Source organism: Pseudophryne corroboree, unplaced genomic scaffold, assembly GCF_028390025.1.
Source record: "Pseudophryne corroboree isolate aPseCor3 unplaced genomic scaffold, aPseCor3.hap2 scaffold_330, whole genome shotgun sequence".
NCBI lineage: Eukaryota > Metazoa > Chordata > Amphibia > Anura > Myobatrachidae > Pseudophryne > Pseudophryne corroboree.
This window is the reverse complement of record NW_026969985.1, coordinates 690,232-709,232: the sequence shown is the minus strand read 5'-3', so window position 1 is coordinate 709,232 and position 19,001 is coordinate 690,232. Positions and strand designations below refer to the sequence as shown.

The 19,001-nt window shown below is 47.1% G+C and overlaps 16 non-coding genes and 1 pseudogene across 16 annotated transcripts; 12 read left to right on the top strand and 5 right to left on the bottom strand.

The window, feature by feature from the left end:
* Positions 1–384: 384 nt before the first annotated feature.
* Positions 385–548, top strand: LOC135018792 (U1 spliceosomal RNA). Its single transcript, XR_010216426.1, has one exon. It is a non-coding gene; the product is annotated as a U1 spliceosomal RNA (small nuclear RNA).
* A 152-nt stretch (positions 549–700) lies between these two features.
* Positions 701–863, top strand: LOC135018977 (U1 spliceosomal RNA). The gene has a single exon (XR_010216597.1). It is a non-coding gene; the product is annotated as a U1 spliceosomal RNA (small nuclear RNA).
* Positions 864–1,537: 674 nt separating this feature from the next.
* Positions 1,538–1,701, top strand: LOC135018864 (U1 spliceosomal RNA). The gene has a single exon (XR_010216496.1). It is a non-coding gene; the product is annotated as a U1 spliceosomal RNA (small nuclear RNA).
* A 152-nt stretch (positions 1,702–1,853) lies between these two features.
* LOC135018972 (U1 spliceosomal RNA) lies at positions 1,854–2,016 on the top strand. The gene has a single exon (XR_010216592.1). It is a non-coding gene; the product is annotated as a U1 spliceosomal RNA (small nuclear RNA).
* A 655-nt stretch (positions 2,017–2,671) lies between these two features.
* LOC135018781 (U1 spliceosomal RNA) lies at positions 2,672–2,835 on the top strand. Its single transcript, XR_010216415.1, has one exon. It is a non-coding gene; the product is annotated as a U1 spliceosomal RNA (small nuclear RNA).
* Positions 2,836–12,581: 9,746 nt separating this feature from the next.
* LOC135019025 (U1 spliceosomal RNA) lies at positions 12,582–12,744 on the bottom strand. The gene has a single exon (XR_010216639.1). It is a non-coding gene; the product is annotated as a U1 spliceosomal RNA (small nuclear RNA).
* Positions 12,745–12,896: 152 nt separating this feature from the next.
* LOC135018855 (U1 spliceosomal RNA) lies at positions 12,897–13,060 on the bottom strand. The gene has a single exon (XR_010216487.1). It is a non-coding gene; the product is annotated as a U1 spliceosomal RNA (small nuclear RNA).
* A 675-nt stretch (positions 13,061–13,735) lies between these two features.
* Positions 13,736–13,898, bottom strand: LOC135018942 (U1 spliceosomal RNA). Its single transcript, XR_010216569.1, has one exon. It is a non-coding gene; the product is annotated as a U1 spliceosomal RNA (small nuclear RNA).
* Positions 13,899–14,050: 152 nt separating this feature from the next.
* LOC135018810 (U1 spliceosomal RNA) lies at positions 14,051–14,214 on the bottom strand. The gene has a single exon (XR_010216444.1). It is a non-coding gene; the product is annotated as a U1 spliceosomal RNA (small nuclear RNA).
* Positions 14,215–14,807: 593 nt separating this feature from the next.
* On the bottom strand, positions 14,808–14,935 carry LOC135019055 (U1 spliceosomal RNA; annotated as a pseudogene).
* A 144-nt stretch (positions 14,936–15,079) lies between these two features.
* On the top strand, positions 15,080–15,195 carry LOC135019063 (U5 spliceosomal RNA). Its single transcript, XR_010216664.1, has one exon. It is a non-coding gene; the product is annotated as a U5 spliceosomal RNA (small nuclear RNA).
* A 270-nt stretch (positions 15,196–15,465) lies between these two features.
* LOC135019096 (U5 spliceosomal RNA) lies at positions 15,466–15,581 on the top strand. Its single transcript, XR_010216695.1, has one exon. It is a non-coding gene; the product is annotated as a U5 spliceosomal RNA (small nuclear RNA).
* Positions 15,582–15,845: 264 nt separating this feature from the next.
* LOC135019088 (U5 spliceosomal RNA) lies at positions 15,846–15,961 on the top strand. Its single transcript, XR_010216688.1, has one exon. It is a non-coding gene; the product is annotated as a U5 spliceosomal RNA (small nuclear RNA).
* A 274-nt stretch (positions 15,962–16,235) lies between these two features.
* LOC135019078 (U5 spliceosomal RNA) lies at positions 16,236–16,351 on the top strand. Its single transcript, XR_010216678.1, has one exon. It is a non-coding gene; the product is annotated as a U5 spliceosomal RNA (small nuclear RNA).
* Positions 16,352–16,626: 275 nt separating this feature from the next.
* Positions 16,627–16,742, top strand: LOC135019086 (U5 spliceosomal RNA). The gene has a single exon (XR_010216686.1). It is a non-coding gene; the product is annotated as a U5 spliceosomal RNA (small nuclear RNA).
* Positions 16,743–17,016: 274 nt separating this feature from the next.
* Positions 17,017–17,132, top strand: LOC135019070 (U5 spliceosomal RNA). The gene has a single exon (XR_010216670.1). It is a non-coding gene; the product is annotated as a U5 spliceosomal RNA (small nuclear RNA).
* Positions 17,133–17,407: 275 nt separating this feature from the next.
* Positions 17,408–17,523, top strand: LOC135019110 (U5 spliceosomal RNA). The gene has a single exon (XR_010216709.1). It is a non-coding gene; the product is annotated as a U5 spliceosomal RNA (small nuclear RNA).
* Positions 17,524–19,001: the final 1,478 nt, after the last annotated feature.

Below are 19,001 nucleotides of genomic sequence, written 5' to 3'. Positions count from 1 at the left end.
GGGTGGAGGTGTTTAATGCGAACTAGGGGTCATCCAAGCGCCGCAAAAGGCCGCCATGCCCTGCACGCCCCTTTTCTCTTTTCATATGCAGACGAGGGTTGAAGCCAACTTTGACCCACTGCTTGGATGACATCACCATATGCAAATCCATCTGCTGCAGGCCTTCCCCCAGGAATGCTTGCACTAGTTGTTGCATTTGGTTTGTTGTTTGGGGGTGCTTCAGTATTAGGCAGCCTTCTGCCCTCCCATGTTCATCTGAAAATATGTGTTCTCCCTGCAGTTGTTGTCCCCAGATGAGAGTTCCCTTGTGCTGCCTCAGTTGAATCTCCTTTACTTGACAGAGATGTGCCTGAGCAGCGGCCCTCCCCAGCCCTATACCAAATCATACTTATTTTGCATAGGAGATACCATGGTCATGAAGATTGTTCTCCCAGGGTGAGGTTCATTCATTGCATTCTGGGTATGCTGACCCCTGTGATTTCCCCAAATGTGGGAAACTCGACTGCATTATTTGTTGTAGTGGGGGACTGTGTTTGTGTTTTCCTCTGGTCAGCTCTGGTAAAAGTCAGATTTCTTTGTCTCAGATCTTCCTCTAGCCTTGTTCTTCTTTCGAGAGTTCCCTTGTGCTGCCTCAGTTGGATCTCCTTCACTTGACAGGGGGGTGCCCGAGCAGCGACCCTCCCCAGCTCTAGCCCAACTCCTACTTACCTGCCAGGTGAGATACTATGATCATGAAGGTGCTTCTCCCAGGGCAAGGCTCACCCATTGCACTCTGGGTGTGCTGCCCCTGCGATTTCCCCAAATGTGGGAAACTTGACTGCAGAATTTGTGTTTCCCCTGGTCGGCTCTCGTATAATTCAGATCTCTTTGTCTCAGGTCTCTCTACAGCCTAGTTTGCTGTCTGTTTCCACTTCTTTTTTCTTGAGCCCCTCCCTTTTATACCCTTGTGCACTATCCTGACTTCTCCTCCTGTCTGCTTACTTTGTGCCTTCCAATGCACAATGCAAACTACAGGTAGTGCTGCAGGGCCCACACCCTTTTACTTGCCTTACAGAGCAGCTCTGGAGCTGTTACAGTGCCAAGCTGCTGCAAGAAATCAGCTTGAATGCTTCAGGGGCTGGGGCATGGCCAACATGAGACCCACACCGAAGGAGGGTGGGGGTGTTTCATGCAAACTAAGTGTCATCCAAGCACCGCAAAAGGCCGCCATGCCCTGCACGCCCCTTTTCTCTTTTCATATGCAGACGAGGGTTGAAGCCAACTTTGACCCACTGCTTGGATGACATGACCATATGCAAATCCATCTGCGGCAGGCCTTCCCCCAGGAATGCTTGCACTAGTTGTTGCATTTGGTTTGTTGTTTGGGGGTGCTTCAGTATTAGGCAGCCTTCTGCCCTCCCATGTTCATCTGAAAATATGTGTTCTCCCTGCAGTTGTTGTCCCCAGATGAGAGTTCCCTTGTGCTGCCTCAGTTGAATCTCCTTTACTTGACAGAGATGTGCCTGAGCAGCGGCCCTCCCCAGCCCTATCCCAAATCATACTTATTTTGCATATGAGATACCATGGTCATGAAGATTATTCTCCCAGGGTGAGGTTCATTCATTGCATTCTGGGTATGCTGACCCCTGTGATTTCCCCAAATGTGGGTAACTCGACTGCATTATTTGTGGTAGTGGGGGACTGTGTTTGTGTTTTCCTCTGGTCAGCTCTGGTAAAAGTCAGATTTCTTTGTTTCAGATCTTCCTCTAGCCTTGTTCTTCTTTCGAGAGTTCCCTTGTGCTGCCTCAGTTGGATCTCCTTCACTTGACAGGGGGGTGCCCGAGCAGCGACCCTCCCCAGCTCAAGCCCAACTCCTACTTACCTGCCAGGTGAGATACTATGATCATGAAGGTGCTTCTTCCAGGGCAAGGCTCACCCATTGCACTCTGGGTGTGCTGCCCCTGCGATTTCCCCAAATGTGGGAAACTTGACTGCATAATTTGTGTTTCCCCTGGTCGGCTCTCGTATAATTCAGATCTCTTTGTCTCAGGTCTCTCTCCAGCCTAGTTTGCTGTCTGTTTCCACTTCTTTTTTCTTGAGCCCCTCCCTTTTATACCCTTGTGCACTATCCTGACTTCTCCTCCTGTCTGCTTACTTTGTGCCTTCCAATGCACAATGCAAACTACACACCCTTTTACTTGCCTTACAGAGCAGCTCTGGAGCTGTTACAGTGCCAAGCTGCTGTAAGAAATCAGCTTGAATGCTTCAGGGGCTGGGGCATTGTCAACATGAGCCCCACACCGAAGGAGGGTGGGGGTGTTTAATGCGAACTAAGGGTCATCCAAGCGCCGCAAAAGGCCGCCATGCCCTGCATACCCCTTTTCTCTTTTCATATGCAGATGAGGGATCCAGCCAACTTTGGCCCACTGCTTGGATGACATCACCGTATGCAAATCCGTCTTCTGCAGAACTTCCCCCAGGAATGCTTGTACTAGTTGTTGCATTTGGTTTGTTGTTTGGGGGTGCTTCAGTATTAGGCAGCCTTCTGCCCTCCCATGTTCATCTGAAAATATGTGTTCTCCCTGCAGTTGTTGTCCCCAGATGAGAGTTCCCTTGTGCTGCCTCATTTGAATCTCCTTTACTTGACAGAGATGTGCCTGAGCAGCGGCCCTCCCCAGCCCTATCCCAAATCATACTTATTTTGCATAGGCGATACCATGGTCATGAAGATTGTTCTCCCAGGGTGAGGTTCATTCATTGCATTCTGGGTATGCTGACCCCTGTGATTTCCCCAAATGTGGGAAACTCGACTGCATTATTTGTGGTAGTGGGGGACTGTGTTTGTGCTTTCCTCTGGTCAGCTCTGGTAAAAGTCAGATTTCTTTGTCTCAGATCTTCCTCTAGCCTTGTTCTTCTTTCGAGAGTTCCCTTGTGCTGCCTCAGTTGGATCTCCTTCATTTGACAGGGGGTGCCCGAGCAGCAATCCTCCACAGCTCTGGCCCAACTCCTACTTACCTGCCAGGTGAGATACTATGATCTTCACTGTTAGGGCAATCAGGATGTGGAATTCCCTGCCAGGGAAGGTGGTAATGGCGGACTCTGTAATTGGATTTAAAAAAGGAATGGATACATTTCTGAATGAAAAAGCTATCCAAGGTTATAATACTTAAAATATCAACATGGTTAATCCGGGGGTAACATGAGTTGTAGTAGCTAACTAGTCATAAAACATTATTCAGCAAGTATGTAGAATCATCACAACTTAAAACAGGTTGAACACGATGGGCAATTTGCCTCTATTCAACCTCAAAAACTATGTTACTATATGTTACTATATTACTATGTTACTGTAGTATACAGAACACCACAATGCAATGAGCAGTGATAGTGAGCACTGATGAGGATACTAGAACTGACACTGAGCAGCAAGATGCAGCACTGGACTATTAGTAATGTACTGTAGTATGCTGAGCACAACAATGCAGCACAAGACAATGAGCAGTGATACTGAGCACTGATGAGGATACTACTGAGAACTGACACTGAGCAGGAGAGACACACTACTAGTATTACTGAGCAGCAATAAGTATCCACTGATACTGAGCACTGATATTGAGATTTCCACTGAGAGAACATAGCCACGTCCTCTCCGCTCTCTCTTCAATGCACGAGTAAAAATGGCGGCAACGCGCAGCTCTTTATATGGAATCCGAATCTCGCGAGAATCCGACAGCGGGATGATGACATTTTCCCTTGTTCAGGTTTTCCGAGTCAGGCGGGAACAACCGAGCCTGCCTCGGAGGAGGAGTTCGTGGGGTTCGTGGGGAATTCGGTTCTCGGAGAACCGAACCCGCTCCTCTCTACCTTATACCCATCAATTTTTTTTATTTTCAATCTAAGCCCCTGCAGTTTTCTGTAAGCATCTGCTTTGCTATGATGATCAACAAGTCACAAGGGCAAACACTCAGAGCTTGAGGCGTAGATCTTAGGACCAGCTGCTACAAGCATGGCAGAGGTGTCACTATCACTGGTGACACCCAGAGAGGTGGCGAGGGAGATTGTAATGCAGTGCGCGCAGATAAGCAGCGCAATGGTAAAAAGGAGGCATGGTTTCATAGGTAGGGGCGTGGCCTGGTGGCCTGAATCTACATTTTGTTGCTCCGGGTGTCCCGGGGGTTGGGGGCTGCACCGGGGACTAGTGTGTGAGCGGTGCTGGCTCCTGCACAGTGACATGGCATGGCCACTAGAGATGTGCACCGGAAATTTTTCGGGTTTTGTGTTTTGGTTTTGGGTTCGGTTCCGCGGCCGTGTTTTGGGTTTGAACGCGTTTTGGCTAAACCTCACCGAATTTTTTTTGTCGGATTCGGGTGTGTTTTGGATTCGGGTGTTTTTTTCAAAAAACCCTAAAAAACAGCTTAAATCATAGAATTTGGGAGTCATTTTGATCCCAAAGTATTATTAACCTCAATAACCATAATTTCCACTAATTTTCAGTCTATTCTTAACACCTCACACCTCACAATATTATTTTTAGTCCTAAAATTTGCACCGAGGTCGCTGGATGACTAAGCTCAGTGACCCAAGTGGCCGACACAAACACCTGGCCCATCTAGGAGTGGCACTGCAGTGTCACGCATGATGGCCCTTCCAAAAAACACTCCCCAAACAGCACATGACGCAAAAAAAAAAGAGGCGCAATGAGGTAGCTGTGTGACTAAGCTCAGCGACCCAAGTGGCCGACACAAACACCTGGCCCATCTAGGAGTGGCACTGCAGTGTCACGCAGGATGGCCCTTCCAAAAAACACTCCCCAAACAGCACATGACGCAAAGAAAAAAAGAGGCGCAATGAGGTAGCTGTGTGACTAAGCTCAGCGACCCAAGTGGCCGACACAAACACCTGGCCCATCTAGGAGTGGCACTGCAGTGTCACGCAGGATGGCCCTTCCAAAAACACTCCCCAAACAGCACATGACGCAAAGAAAAAAAGAGGCGCAATGAGGTAGCTGTGTGACTAAGCTCAGCGACCCAAGTGGCCGACACAAACACCTGGCCCATCTAGGAGTGGCACTGCAGTGTCACGCAGGATGGCCCTTCCAAAAAACACTCCCCAAACAGCACATGACGCAAAGAAAAAAAGTGGCGCAATGAGGTAGCTGTGTGACTAAGCTCAGCGACCCAAGTGGACGACACAAACACCTGGCCCATCTAGGAGTGTCACTGCAGTGTCACGCAGGATGGCCCTTCCAAAAAACACTCCCCAAACAGCACATGACGCAAAGAAAAAAAGAGGCGCAATGAGGTAGCTGTGTGACTAAGCTCAGCGACCCAAGTGGCCGACACAAACACCTGGCCCATCTAGGAGTGGCACTGCAGTGTCACGCAGGATGGCCCTTCCAAAAAACACTCCCCAAACAGCACATGACGCAAAGAAAAATAAAAGAAAAAAGAGGTGCAAGGTGGAATTGCCTTGGGCCCTCCCACCCACCCTTATGTTGTATAAACAGGACATGCACACTTTAACCAACCCATCATTTCAGTGACAGGGTCTGCCACACGACTGTGACTGAAATGACGGGTTGGTTTGGACCCCCACCAAAAAAGAAGCAATAAATCTCTCCTTGCACAAACTGGCTCTATAGAGGCAAGATGTCCACCTCATCATCATCCTCCGATTCATCACCGTGTACATCCCCCTCCTCACAGATTATCAATTCGTCCCCACTGGAATCCACCATCTCAGCTCCCTGTATACTTTGTGGAGGCAATTGCTGCTGGTCAATGTCTCCACGGAGCAATTGATTATAATTCATTTTAATGAACATCATCTTCTCCACATTTTCTGGAAGTAACCTCGTACGCCGATTGCTGACAAGGTGAGCGGCGGCACTAAACACTCTTTCGGAGTACACACTTGTGGGAGGGCAACTTAGGTAGAATAAAGCCAGTTTGTGCAAGGGCCTCCAAATTGCCTCTTTTTCCTGCCAGTATACGTACGGACTGTCTGACGTGCCTACTTGGATGCGGTCACTCATATAATCCTCCACCATTCTTTCAATGGTGAGAGAATCATATGCAGTGACAGTAGACGACATGTCCGTAATCGTTGGCAGGTCCTTCAGTCCGGACCAGATGTCAGCATCAGCAGTCGCTCCAGACTGCCCTGCATCACCGCCAGCGGGTGGGCTCGGAATTCTGAGCCTTTTCCTCGCACCCCCAATTGCGGGAGAATGTGAAGGAGGAGCTGTTGACCGATCAAGTTCCGCTTGACTTGATAATTTTCTCACCAGCAGGTCTTTGAACCCCTGCAGACTTGTGTCTGCCGGAAAGAGAGATACAACGTAGGTTTTAAATCTAGGATCGAGCACGGTGGCCAAAATGTAGTGCTCTGATTTCAACAGATTGACCACCCGTGAATCCTGGTTAAGCGAATGAAGGGCTCCATCCACAAGTCCCACATGCCTAGCGGAATCGCTCTGTCTTAGCTCCTCCTTCAATGTCTCCAGCTTCTTCTGCAAAAGCCTGATGACGGGAATGACCTGACTCAGGCTGGCAGTGTCTGAACTGACTTCACGTGTGGCAAGTTCAAAAGGTTGCAGAACCTTGCACAACGTTGAAATCATTCTCCACTGCGCTTGAGACAGGTGCATTCCACCTCCTATATCGTGGTCAGATGTATAGGCTTGAATGGCCTTTTGCTGCTCCTCCATCCTCTGAAGCATATAGAGGGTTGAATTCCACCTCGTTTCCACTTCTTGCTTCAGATGATGGCAGGGCAGGTTCAGGCGTTTTTGGTGTTGCTCCAGTCTTCTGTACGTGGTGCCTGTACGCCGAAAGTGTCCCGCAATTCTTGTGGCCACCGACAGCATCTCTTGCACGTCCCTGTCGTTTTTTAAATAATTCTGCACCACCAAATTCAAGGTATGTGCAAAACATGGGACGTGCTGGAATTTGCCCAGATATAATGCACGCACAATATTGCTGGCGTTGTCCGATGCCACAAATCCACAGGAGAGTCCAATTGGGGTAAGCCATTCTGTGATGATCTTCCTCAGTTGCCGTAAGAGGTTTTCATCTGTGTGCGTATTCTGGAAAGCGGTGATACAAAGCGTAGCCTGCCTAGGAAAGAGTTGGCGTTTGCGAGATGCTGCTACTGGTGCCGCCGCTGCTGTTCTTGCGGCGGGAGTCAATACATCTACCCAGTGGGCTGTCACAGTCATATAGTCCTGAGTCTGCCCTGCTCCACTTGTCCACATGTCCGTGGTTAAGTGGACATTGGGTACAACTGCATTTTTTAGGACACTGGTGAGTCTTTTTCTGAGGTCTGTGTACATTTTCGGTATCGCCTGCCTAGAGAAATGGAACCTAGATAGTATTTGGTACCGGGGACACAGTACCTCAATCAAGTCTATAGTTGGCTCTGAAGTAATGATGGATACCGGAACCACGTTTCTCACTGCCCAGGATGCCAAGGCCTCAGTTATCCGCTTTGCAGCAGGATGACTGCTGTGATATTTCATCTTCCTCGCAAAGGACTGTTGGACAGTCAATTGCTTGTTGGAAGTAGTAAAAGTGGTCTTACGACTTCCCCTCTGGGATGACCATCGACTCCCAGCAGCAACAACAGCAGCGCCAGCAGCAGTAGGCGTTACACTCAAGGATGCATCGGAGGAATCCCAGGCAGGAGAGAACTCGTCAGAATTGCCAGTGACATGGCCTGCAGGACTATTGGCATTCCTGGGGAAGGAGGAAATTGACACTGAGGGAGTTGGTGGGGTGGTTTGCGTGAGCTTGGTTACAAGAGGAAGGGATTTACTGGTCAGTGGACTGCTTCCGCTGTCGCCCAAAGTTTTTGAACTTGTCACTGACTTATGATGAATGCGCTGCAGGTGACGTATAAGGGAGGATGTTCCGAGGTGGTTAACGTCCTTACCCCTACTTATTACAGCTTGACAAAGGCAACACACGGCTTGACACCTGTTGTCCGCATTTCTGTTGAAATACTTCCACACCGAAGAGCTGATTTTTTTGGTATTTTCACCAGGCATGTCAATGGCCATATTCCTCCCACGGACAACAGGTGTCTCGCCGGGTGCCTGACTTAAACAAACCACCTCACCATCAGAATCCTCCTTGTCAATTTCCTCCCCAGCGCCAGCAACACCCATATTCTCCTCATCCTGGTGTACTTCAACACTGACATCTTCAATCTGACTATCAGGAACTGGACTGCGGGTGCTCCTTCCAGCACTTGCAGGGGGCGTGCAAATGGTGGAAGGTGCATGCTCTTCACGTCCAGTGTTGGGAAGGTCAGGCATCGCAACCGACACAATTGGACTCTCCTTGTGGATTTGTGATTTTGAAGAACGCACAGTTCTTTGCTGTGCTTTTGCCAGCTTAAGTCTTTTCATTTTTCTAGAGAGAGACTGAGTGCTTCCATCCTCATGTGAAGCTGAACCACTAGCCATGAACATAGGCCAGGGCCTCAGCCGTTCCTTGCCACTCCGTGTGGTAAATGGCATATTGGCAAGTTTACGCTTCTCCTCCGACGATTTTTATTTAGATTTTTGAGTCATTTTTTTACTGATCTTTTGTGTTTTGGATTTTACATGCTCTGTACTATGACATTGGGCATCGGCCTTGGCAGACGACGTTGATGGAATTTCATCGTCTCGGCCATGACTAGTGGCAGCAGCTTCAGCACGAGGTGGAAGTGGATCTTGATCTTTCCCTATTTTTGGAACCTCAACATTTTTGTTCTCCATATTTTAATAGGCACAACTAAAAGGCACCTCAGGTAAACAATGGAGATGGATGGATACTAGTATACTTATGGATGACGAGTGACTGACGACACAGAGGTAGCTACAGCCGTGGACTACCGTACTGCGTCTGCTAGTATAGAGATGATAATTAATGATATAAAAAAAAATATATATATAACTACTGTAGGTATATATAATATAATGACGGACCTGGTGGACACTGTCAGCAGACTGCTAAACTACTAGTATGAAGAAGATAGAAAAAAACTTCCACCACAGGTAGGTAGGTATACAATTATGGACGAGCACTGACGACACAGAGATAGCCACAGCCGTGGCCTACCGTACTGCGTCTGCTAGTATAGAGATGATAATTAATGATATAAAAAAAAATATATATAACTACTGTAGGTATATATAATATAATGACGGACCTGGTGGACACTGTCAGCAGACTGCTAAACTACTAGTATGAAGAAGATAGAAAAAAAAAACCACCACAGTTAGGTATACAATTATGGACGAGTGACGACACAGAGGTAGGTACAGCCGTGGGCTACCGTACTGCGTCTGCTAGTATAGATAATATACTAAATATATTACTACTGTAGGTATATAATATAATGACGGACCTGGTGGACACTGTCAGCAGACTCCTAAACTACTAGTATGAAGAAGATAGAAAAAAAAACCCCACCACAGGTAGGTATACAATTATGGACGAGCACTGACGACACAGAGGTAGGTACAGCCGTGGACTACCGTACTGCATCTGCTAGTATAGATAATATAATAAATATATTACTACTGTAGGTATATAATATAATGACGGACCTGGTGGACACTGTCAGCAGACTGCTAAACTACTAGTATGAAGAAGATAAAAAAAAAACCCCACCACAGGTAGTTAGGTATACAATTATGGATGAGCACTGACGACACAGAGATAGCCACAGCCGTGGACTACCGTACTGCGTCTGCTAGTATAGATAATATAATAAATATATTACTACTGTAGGTATATAATATAATGATGGACCTGGTGGACACTGTCAGTAGACTCCTAAACTACTAGTATGAAGAAGATAGAAAAAAAAAACCCACCACAGGTAGGTAGGTATACAATTATGGACGAGCACTGACGACACAGAGATAGCCACAGCCGTGGACTACCGTACTGCGTCTGCTAATATAGAGATGATAAAGATGAAAAAAAAAATATAACACTACTGCAGGTAAATATTTATATAATATATGTATGACGGACCTGCTGGACACTGTCAGCAGAATGCATTTATAGAATAAAAAAAAAACACCACAGGAGTGTTTAACTTTTTCAGGCAGACAATATACTGGTGGTCACACTGGCAGCAAAAGTGTGCACTGTACTCCTGCTATAACTGCTCCCCAGTCTCCCCCACAATTAAGCTGTGTGAGCAGTGAGCACTCAGCACAGTCAGATATACATAGATGATATATCATGCAGCACACTGAGGCTGAGCACAGATATGGTATGTGTATCGTTTTTTTTCAGGCAGAGAACGGATTATAAATAATAAAACTGGTGGTCACTATCAGCAAAACTCTGCACTACTGAGTACTCCTGACAAGTTCAACTGCTCCCCAAATTAGTAGTAAATCAAATGTCACTCGTCTCTATCTTCTAATCTAAACGGAGAGGACGCCAGCCACGTCCTCTCCCTATCAATCTCAATGCACGTGTGAAAATGGCGGCGACGCGCGGCTCCTTATATAGAATCCAAGTCTCGTGAGAATCCGACAGCGGGATGATGACGTTCGGGCGCGCTCGGGTTAACCGAGCAAGGCGAGAGGATCCGAGTCTGCTCGGACCCGAGCAAAAAAGGGTGAAGTTCGGGCGGGTTCGGATTCCGAGGAACCGAACCCGCTCATCTCTTATGGCCACCCAGCATGACGCCTCCCTTCTTGACCATGCTGTAATTGCAGTCGCACTGCAGTTCAGCGTGATCATAAAAAATGGTGTAGCCTCCTGCTGGTGCAGACTGTATGTGCGCGCAGGAAGCCGCCACCATTTTTGTGATCACAGCGGCTGAATGTGATGTCATACAGCTGCTGTGACCACGCCCCCTGTGTCTCCTCCATTGCAGACCCCATTTTGAAGCCTTGCCCCCGCACCGCTCCATCCCTGACATGGAAATGGAGTGTTGCTGACCCCCCTCTCCCCCCCTGCCCCGATTGACAGGCAGAGGCGATCGCATTCTCTGCGGGGTGCCGCAGAAAATGCAGGCACATGCGTATGCTCTTAGCAATTTTTGCAGTTGGATCACTTATTGTGATTGCAATCCAACCTGAATCAGGCCCTATTACCTATCACAATGCGCTGCGGGCAGTACAAAATTGGTTTAATATAGGAGAAAAACCCCCAGACCTGTGCTCCTTAACTGTACCTGGTGGCTAGTGGAGCGGCTGCCCAGTAATCAGTGTCCACGCCAGTGCGCACACGGTCCACCCCCTACGGCCACGCTCCCCTTCATCAGCGGCCTCGTGATCCGGAAGGGCGGTGTGTGTGTGACTGACCTTAGGAAGAAACCGGAGCCTCCGCTGCAGTGACCCAGCAACCAGGGCACGGGAGTATACAGCGCCGCTGGGAGTGATGAAGCTGCAGTAAAGATGTCTATTAGACCTAGCCTGCTGCAGCCCTTGTAGATTCTCATAAAACAAGTTCTTCTTTTCTTGTCAAAATGAATAGCTAAGAATTGGCTTCCTGAGGCAGGCCCCTGTTAAGTGGCCTGCTACTGAAGGCACCAACTACAAACTGAGCTCCCTGTTCATGGAAGCGGGGTTATAGAGGAGGATGCGCTGAGCATCTTGGGAACAGTCAAAAGCTTTGAGTCGGTTGGTGCCTCAGATCAAGATCCTACTCTACACCCCAATGTGAATCCTTGTGGAGTCCTGTGTACCCCACAGAAGAAATTAATGTGTCACACCCATTGGCAGCAACCTTAGAATAGCTGCTGATGGGCACAATTGAGAAAGGAAGGGGGGGGGGGGGACATTTGAATCCAGCACATAGATGCAATTCAAATATGTAATTTGTACCTTCCTATTTTAAAATATAATGGATGAACTTCACCCTGTGAGAACAATCTTCATGATCAAGAGATCTCATATGCAAAATAAGTATGAGTTGGGATAGGGCTGGGGAGGGTGGCTGCTCGGGCAGCCCCTCCCCCATCAAGTTAAGGAGATTCAACTGAGGAAGCACAAGGGAACTCTCGTCTGGGGACAACAACTGCAGGGAGACCACATCTTTTCAGATGAACATGGGAGGGCGGAAGGCTGCCTAATACTGAAGCACCATCAAATATCAAACCATATGCAACAACTAGTACAAGCATTCCTGGGGGAAGGTCTGCAGCAGACGGATTTGCATACGGTGATGTCATCCAAGCAGTGGGCCAAAGTTGGCTGGAACCCTCATCTGCATATGAAAAGAGAAAAGGGGCATGCAGGGCATGGCGGCCTTTTGCGGTGCTTGGATGACCCCTAGTTCGCATTAAACACCCCCACCCTCCTTTGGTGTGGGGCTCATGTTGGCTATGCCCCAGCCCCTGAAGCATTCAAGCTGATTTCTTGCAGCAGCTGGGCACTGTAACAGCTCCAGAGCTGCTCTGTAAGGCAACTAAAAGGGTGTGGGCCCTGCAGCACCACCTGTAGTTCGCATTGTGCGTTGGAAGGCACAAAGTAAGCAGACGGGAGAAGTCAGGATAGTGCGCAAGGGCATAGAAGGGAGTGGCTCCAGAAAAGAGAAGTGGAAACAGACAGCAAACTAGGCTGGAGAGAGACCTGAGACAAAGAGATCTGAATTATACGAGAGCCGACCAGGGGAAACACAAATTATGCAATCAAGTTTCCCACATTTGGGGAAATCACAGGAACTGCACACCCAGAGTGCAATGGGTGAGCCTTGCCCTGGGAGAAGCACCTTCATGATCATAGTATCTCACCTGGCAGGTAAGTAGGAGTTGGGCTAGAGCTGGGGAGGGTCACTGCTCGGGCACCCCCCTGTCAAGTGAAGGAGATCCAACTGAGGCAGCACAAGGGAACTCTCGAAAGAAGAACAAGGCTAGAGGAATATATGAGACAAAGAAATCTGACTTTTACCAGAGCTGACCAGAGGAAAACACAAACACAGTCCCCCACTACCACAAAAAATGCAGGCGAGTTTCCCACATTTGGGGAAATCACAGGGGTCAGCATACCCAGAATGCAATGAATGAACCTCACCCTGGGTGAACAATCTTCATGACCATGGTGTCTCCTATGCAAAATAAGTATGATTTGGGATAGGGCGGGGAGGGCCGCTGCTCAGGCACATCTCTGTCAAGTAAAGGAGATTCAACTGAGGCAGCACAAGGGAACTCTCATCTGGGGACAACAACTGCAGGGAGAACACATATTTTCAGATGAACATGGGAGGGCAGAAGGCTGCCTAATACTGAAGCACCCCCAAACAACAAACCAAATGCAACAACTAGTGCAAGCATTCCTGGGGCAAGGCCTGCAGCAGATGGATTTGCATATGGTGATGTCATCCAAGCAGTGGGTCAAAGTTGGCTTCAACCCTCATCTGCATATGAAAAGAGAAAAGGGGCGTGCAGGGCATGGCGGCCTTTTGCGGTGCTTGGATTACCCCTAGTTCGCATTAAACACCCCCACCCACCTTTGGTGTGGGGCTCATGTTGGCCATGCCCCATCCCCTGAAGCATTCAAGCTGATTTCTTGCAGCAGCAGGGCACTGTAACAGCTCCAGAGCTGCTCTTTAAGGCAAGTAAAAGATTGTGTGGGCCCTGCAGCACTACCTGTAGTTTGCATTGTGCATTGGAAGGCACAAAGTAAGCAGACGGGAGGAGAAGTCAGGATAGTGCACAAGGGTATAGAAGGGAGGGGCTCAAGATAAAAGAAGTGGAAACAGACAGCAAACTAGGCTGGAGAAAGACCTGAGACAAAGAGATCTGAATTATACGAGAGCCGACCAGAGGAAACACAAATTATGCAGTCAAGTGTCCCACATTTGGGGAAATCGTAGGAGCAGCACACCCAGAGTGCAATGGGTGAGCCTTGCCCTGGGAGAAGCACCTTCCTGATCATAGTATCTCACCTGGCAGGTAAGTAGGAGTTGGGCTAGAGCTGGGGAGGGTCGCTGCTCGGGCACCCCCCTGTCAAGTGAAGGAGATCCACCTGAGGCAGCACAAGGGAACTCTCGAAAGAAGAACAAGGCTAGAGGAAAATCTGAGACAAAGAAATCTGAGTTTTAACAGAGCTGACCAGAGGAAAGCACAAACACAGTCCCCCACTACCACAAATAATGCAGTCGAGTTTCCCACATTTGGGTAAATCACAGGGGTCAGCATACCCAAAATGCAATGAATGAACCTCACCCTGGGAGAACAATCTTCATGACCATGGTATCTCCTATGCAAAATAAGTATGATTTGGGATAGGGCTGGGGAGGGCCGCTGCTCATGCACATCTCTGTCAAGTAAAGGAGATTCAACTGAGGCAGCACAAGGGAACTCTCATCTGGGGACAACAACTGCAGGGAGAACACATATTTTCAGATGAACATGGGAGGGCAGAAGGCTGCCTAATACTGAAGCACCCCCAAACAACAAACCAAATGCAACAACTAGTGCAAGCATTCCTGGGGGAAGTTCTGCAGAAGACGGATTTGCATACGGTGATGTCATCCAAGCAGAGGGCCAAAGTTGGCTGGAACCCTCATCTGCATATGAAAAGAGAAAAGGGGTATGCAGGGCATGGCGGCCTTTTGCGGCGCTTGGATGACCCTTAGTTCGCATTAAACACCCCCACCCTCCTTCGGTGTGGGGCTCATGTTGGCCATGCCCCATCCCCTGAAGCATTCAAGCTGATTTCTTGCAGCAGCTTGGCACTGTATCAGCTCCAGAGCTGCTCTGTAAGGCAAGTAAAAGGGTGTGGGCCCTGCAGCACTACCTGTAGTTTGCATTGTGCATTGGAAGGCACAAAGTAAGCAGACAGGAGGAGAAGTCAGGATAGTGCACAAGGGTATAAAAGCGAGTTTCCCACATTTGGGAAAATCACAGGGGTCAGCATACCCAGAATGCAATGAATGAACCTCACCCTGGGAGAACAATCTTCATGACCATGGTATCTCCTATGCAAAATAAGTATGATTTGGGATAGGGCTGGGGAGGGCCGCTGCTCAGGCACATCTCTGTCAAGTAAAGGAGATTCAACTGAGGCAGCACAAGGGAACTCTCATCTGGGGACAACAACTGCAGGGAGAACACATATTTTCAGATAAAAATCTTGGTCATGCTCTGGTTTCTCTTCAGAACGAACAAATCTTTCGCCTTTTACTAAAGATTTCCGTGGAGAGGAGCAAAACCGAGTTTTATCTCAATTTTTGCATGCCCCATCTTTTTGGGGTTTCTTTTATCGGTTTAAAGATAGAATGAGTGTGCTTTAATGTAAGCTCATTTGCATAGAAATGACAGTAAATGTTTGTTTCTTTTCAAACAGAACTTTCTTGACCATGCTACTTGCTTGAAAGATCTGGGAGCACATGGAATACAGTACAAACCATGCTTATAGCAAGGAGAAGCCAGGTGAGAAATCTGCTTACTTTCAAGTTGGGCGCTCACTTTGATCTGAATGAGGACTGCTGGCACAGCATTTAGGCGACAGGTGGAATCTTGGTCATGCTCTGGTTTCTCTTCAGAACGAACAAATCTTTCGCCTTTTATTAAAGATTTCTGTGGAGTGGAGCAAAACTGAGTTTTATCTCAATTTTTGCATGCCCCATATTATTGGGGTTTCTTTTATCAGTTTCTTGTTAGCTTTAATGTAAGTTTATTTGCATAACAATGACTATAAATGTCTGTTTCTTTTCAAGCAGAACTTTCTTGACCATTCTAATTGCTTGAAAGATCTGGGAGCACATGGAAAAGAGTACAAACCATGCTTATAGCAAGGGGAAGCCTGGTGAGAAATCTGCTTTCTTTCTTTCAAATTGGGTGCTCACTTTGCGCTGAATGAGGACTGCTGGCATGGCACTCAGGCGACAGGTGGAATCTTGGTCATACTCTGGTTTCTCTTCAAAACAAACAGATCTTTCGCCTTTTACTAAAGATTTCCGTGGAGAGGAGCAAAACTGAGTTTTATCTCAATTTTTGCATGCTCCGTCTTATTGGGGTTTCTTTTATCGGTTTAAAGATAGAACGAGTGTGCTTTAATGTAAGCTCATTTGCATAGAAATGACAGTAAATGTTTGTTTCTTTTCAAACAGAACTTTCTTGACTATACTAAATGCTTGAAAGATCTGGGAGCACATGGAAAAGAGTACAAACCATGTTTATAGCAAGGGGAAGCCTGGTGAGAAATCTGCTTTCTTTCTTTCAAATTGGGTGCTCACTTTGAGCTGAATGAGGACTGCTGGCATGGCACTCAGGCGACAGGTGGAATCTTGGTCATGTTCTGGTTTCTCTTCAGAACGAACAAATCTTTCGCCTTTTACTAAAGATTTCCGTGGAGAGGAGCAAAACTGAGTTTTATCTCAATTTTTGCATGCCCCATCTTATTGGGATTTTATTTTATCGGTTTAAAGATAGAACGAGTGTGCTTTAATGTAAGCTCATTTGCATAGAAATGACAGTAAATGTTTGTTTCTTTTCAAACAGAACTTTCTTGACCACACTAATTGCTTGAAAGATCTGGGAGCACATGGAAAAGAGTACAAACCATGTTTATAGCAAGGGGAAGCCTGGTGAGAAATCTGCTTTCTTTCTTTCAAATTGGGTGCTCACTTTGAGCTGAATGAGGATTGCTGGCATGGCACTCAGGCGACAGGTGGAATCTTGGTCATGCTCTGGTTTCTCTTCAAAACGAACAGATCTTTCGCCTTTTACTAAAGATTTCCGTGGAGAGGAGCAAAACTGAGTTTTATCTCAATTTTTGCATGCTCCGTCTTATTGGGGTTTCTTTTATCGGTTTAAAGATAGAACGAGTGTGCTTTAATGTAAGCTCATTTGCATAGAAATGACAGTAAATGTTTGTTTCTTTTCAAACAGAACTTTCTTGACTATACTAATTGCTTGAAAGATCTGGGAGCACATGGAAAAGAGTACAAACCATGTTTATAGCAAGGGGAAGCCTGGTGAGAAATCTGCTTTCTTTCTTTCAAATTGGGTGCTCACTTTGAGCTGAATGAGGACTGCTGGCATGGCACTCAGGCGACAGGTGGAATCTTGGTCATGTTCTGGTTTCTCTTCAGAACGAACAAATCTTTCGCCTTTTACTAAAGATTTCCGTGGAGAGGAGCAAAACTGAGTTTTATCTCAATTTTTGCATGCCCCATCTTATTGGGGTTTTATTTTATCGGTTTAAAGATAGAACGAGTGTGCTTTAATGTAAGCTCATTTGCATAGAAATGACAGTAAATGTTTGTTTCTTTTCAAACAGAACTTTCTTGACCACACTAATTGCTTGAAAGATCTGGGAGCACATGGAAAAGAGTACAAACCATGTTTATAGCAAGGGGAAGCCTGGTGAGAAATCTGCTTTCTTTCATTCAAATTGGGTGCTCACTTTCAGCTGAATGAGAACTGCTGGCATGGCACTCAGGCGACAGGTGGAATCTTGGTCATGCTCTGGTTTCTCTTCAGAACTAACAAATATTTCGCCTTTTATTAAAGATTTCCGTGGAGAGGAGCAAAACTGAGTTTTATCTCAATTTTTGCATGCCCCATATTATTGGGGTTTCTTTTATCAGTTTAAAGACAGAACGAGTGTGCTTTCTTGTTAGCTTTAATGTAAGTTTATTTGCATAACAATGACAGTAAATGTTGTTTCTTTTCAAACAGAACTTTCTTGACCATGCTACTTGCTTAAAGGTCTGGGAGCACATGGAAAACAGTACAAACCATGCAGTATCACAAGAGCCTTTATTTGATCTTTCATGAAGATAGAGCAGAATTGAGGACACGTCAACAATTTCTGCCGAAGGTGGTTCATCTTTCCACATGGTGCCTTTGGCCACTGACACCTTCGTTGAGTCAAAGTCTCTGGCTGTGGTCAGAACTTTGAAAATGTATGTCACCAGAACGGTTCAGATTAGGAAAACAGAGGCTCTGTTTGTCCTGTATGCTCCCAACAGGATTTGGTGTCCTGCTTCCATGCAGACCATTATGCGCTGGATCTGTGGTAAGATTCAGCATGCTCGTTCCACGGCAGGATTGCCGTTACTGAAGTAGGTGAAGACCCATTCTACTAGAAAGGTGGGTTCATCCTTGGCAGCTGGTCGGGGAGTCTCGGCATTGCAACTTTGACGAGCAGCTATTTAGTAAACACTTTTGCTAAGTTTTACAAGTTTGATACCTTGGCTGATGATAACCTTAAGTTGGGTCATTCGGTGCTGCAGAGTCGTACGCACTCTCCCACCCGTTCAAGAGCTTTGGTATAACCCCATGGTTCTTAATGTGACCCCAGCATCCTCTAGGTCGTATGAGAAAATAGGATTTTAATACCTACCGGTAAATCCTTTTCTCTTAGTCTGTAGAGGATGCTGGGCACCCGTCCCAGTCCATACTGTGTCTGCAGTTATTACTTGTGGTTATACACATGTTGTGTTATGGTTCTGGTCAGCTTTTTGCTGCAATTGTTCATGCCGTTGGCTTGTGTTCTGTTGAATGCCACGTTCTGCGGCATGTTTAAGGTGTGAGCTGGTAAGATGCTCACCTTAGTTTAACAATAAATCCTTTCCTCGAAATGTCCGTCTCCCTGGGCACAGTTCCTATAACTGGAGTCTGGAGGAGGGGCATAGAGGGAGGAGCCAGTTCACACCCTTTGAAAGTCTTAAAGTGCCCATGTCTCTTGCGGATCCCGTCTATACCCCATGGTTCTTAATGTGACCCCAGCATCCTCTACGGACTAAGAGAAAAGAATGCCCTTGCGCACTATCCTGACTTCTCCTCCCGTCTGCTTACTTTGTGCCTTCCAACGCACAATGCGAACTACAGGTGGTGCTGCAGGGCCCACACCCTTTTACTTGCCTTACAGAACAGCTCTGGAGCTGTTACAGTGCCCAGCTGCTGCAAGAAATCAGCTTGAATGCTTCAGGGGATGGGGCATGGCCAACATGAGCCCCACACCAAAGGAGGGTGGGGGTGTTTAATGTGAACTAGGGGTCATCCAAGCACTGCAAAAGGCCGCCATGCCCTGCATGCCCCTTTTCTCTTTT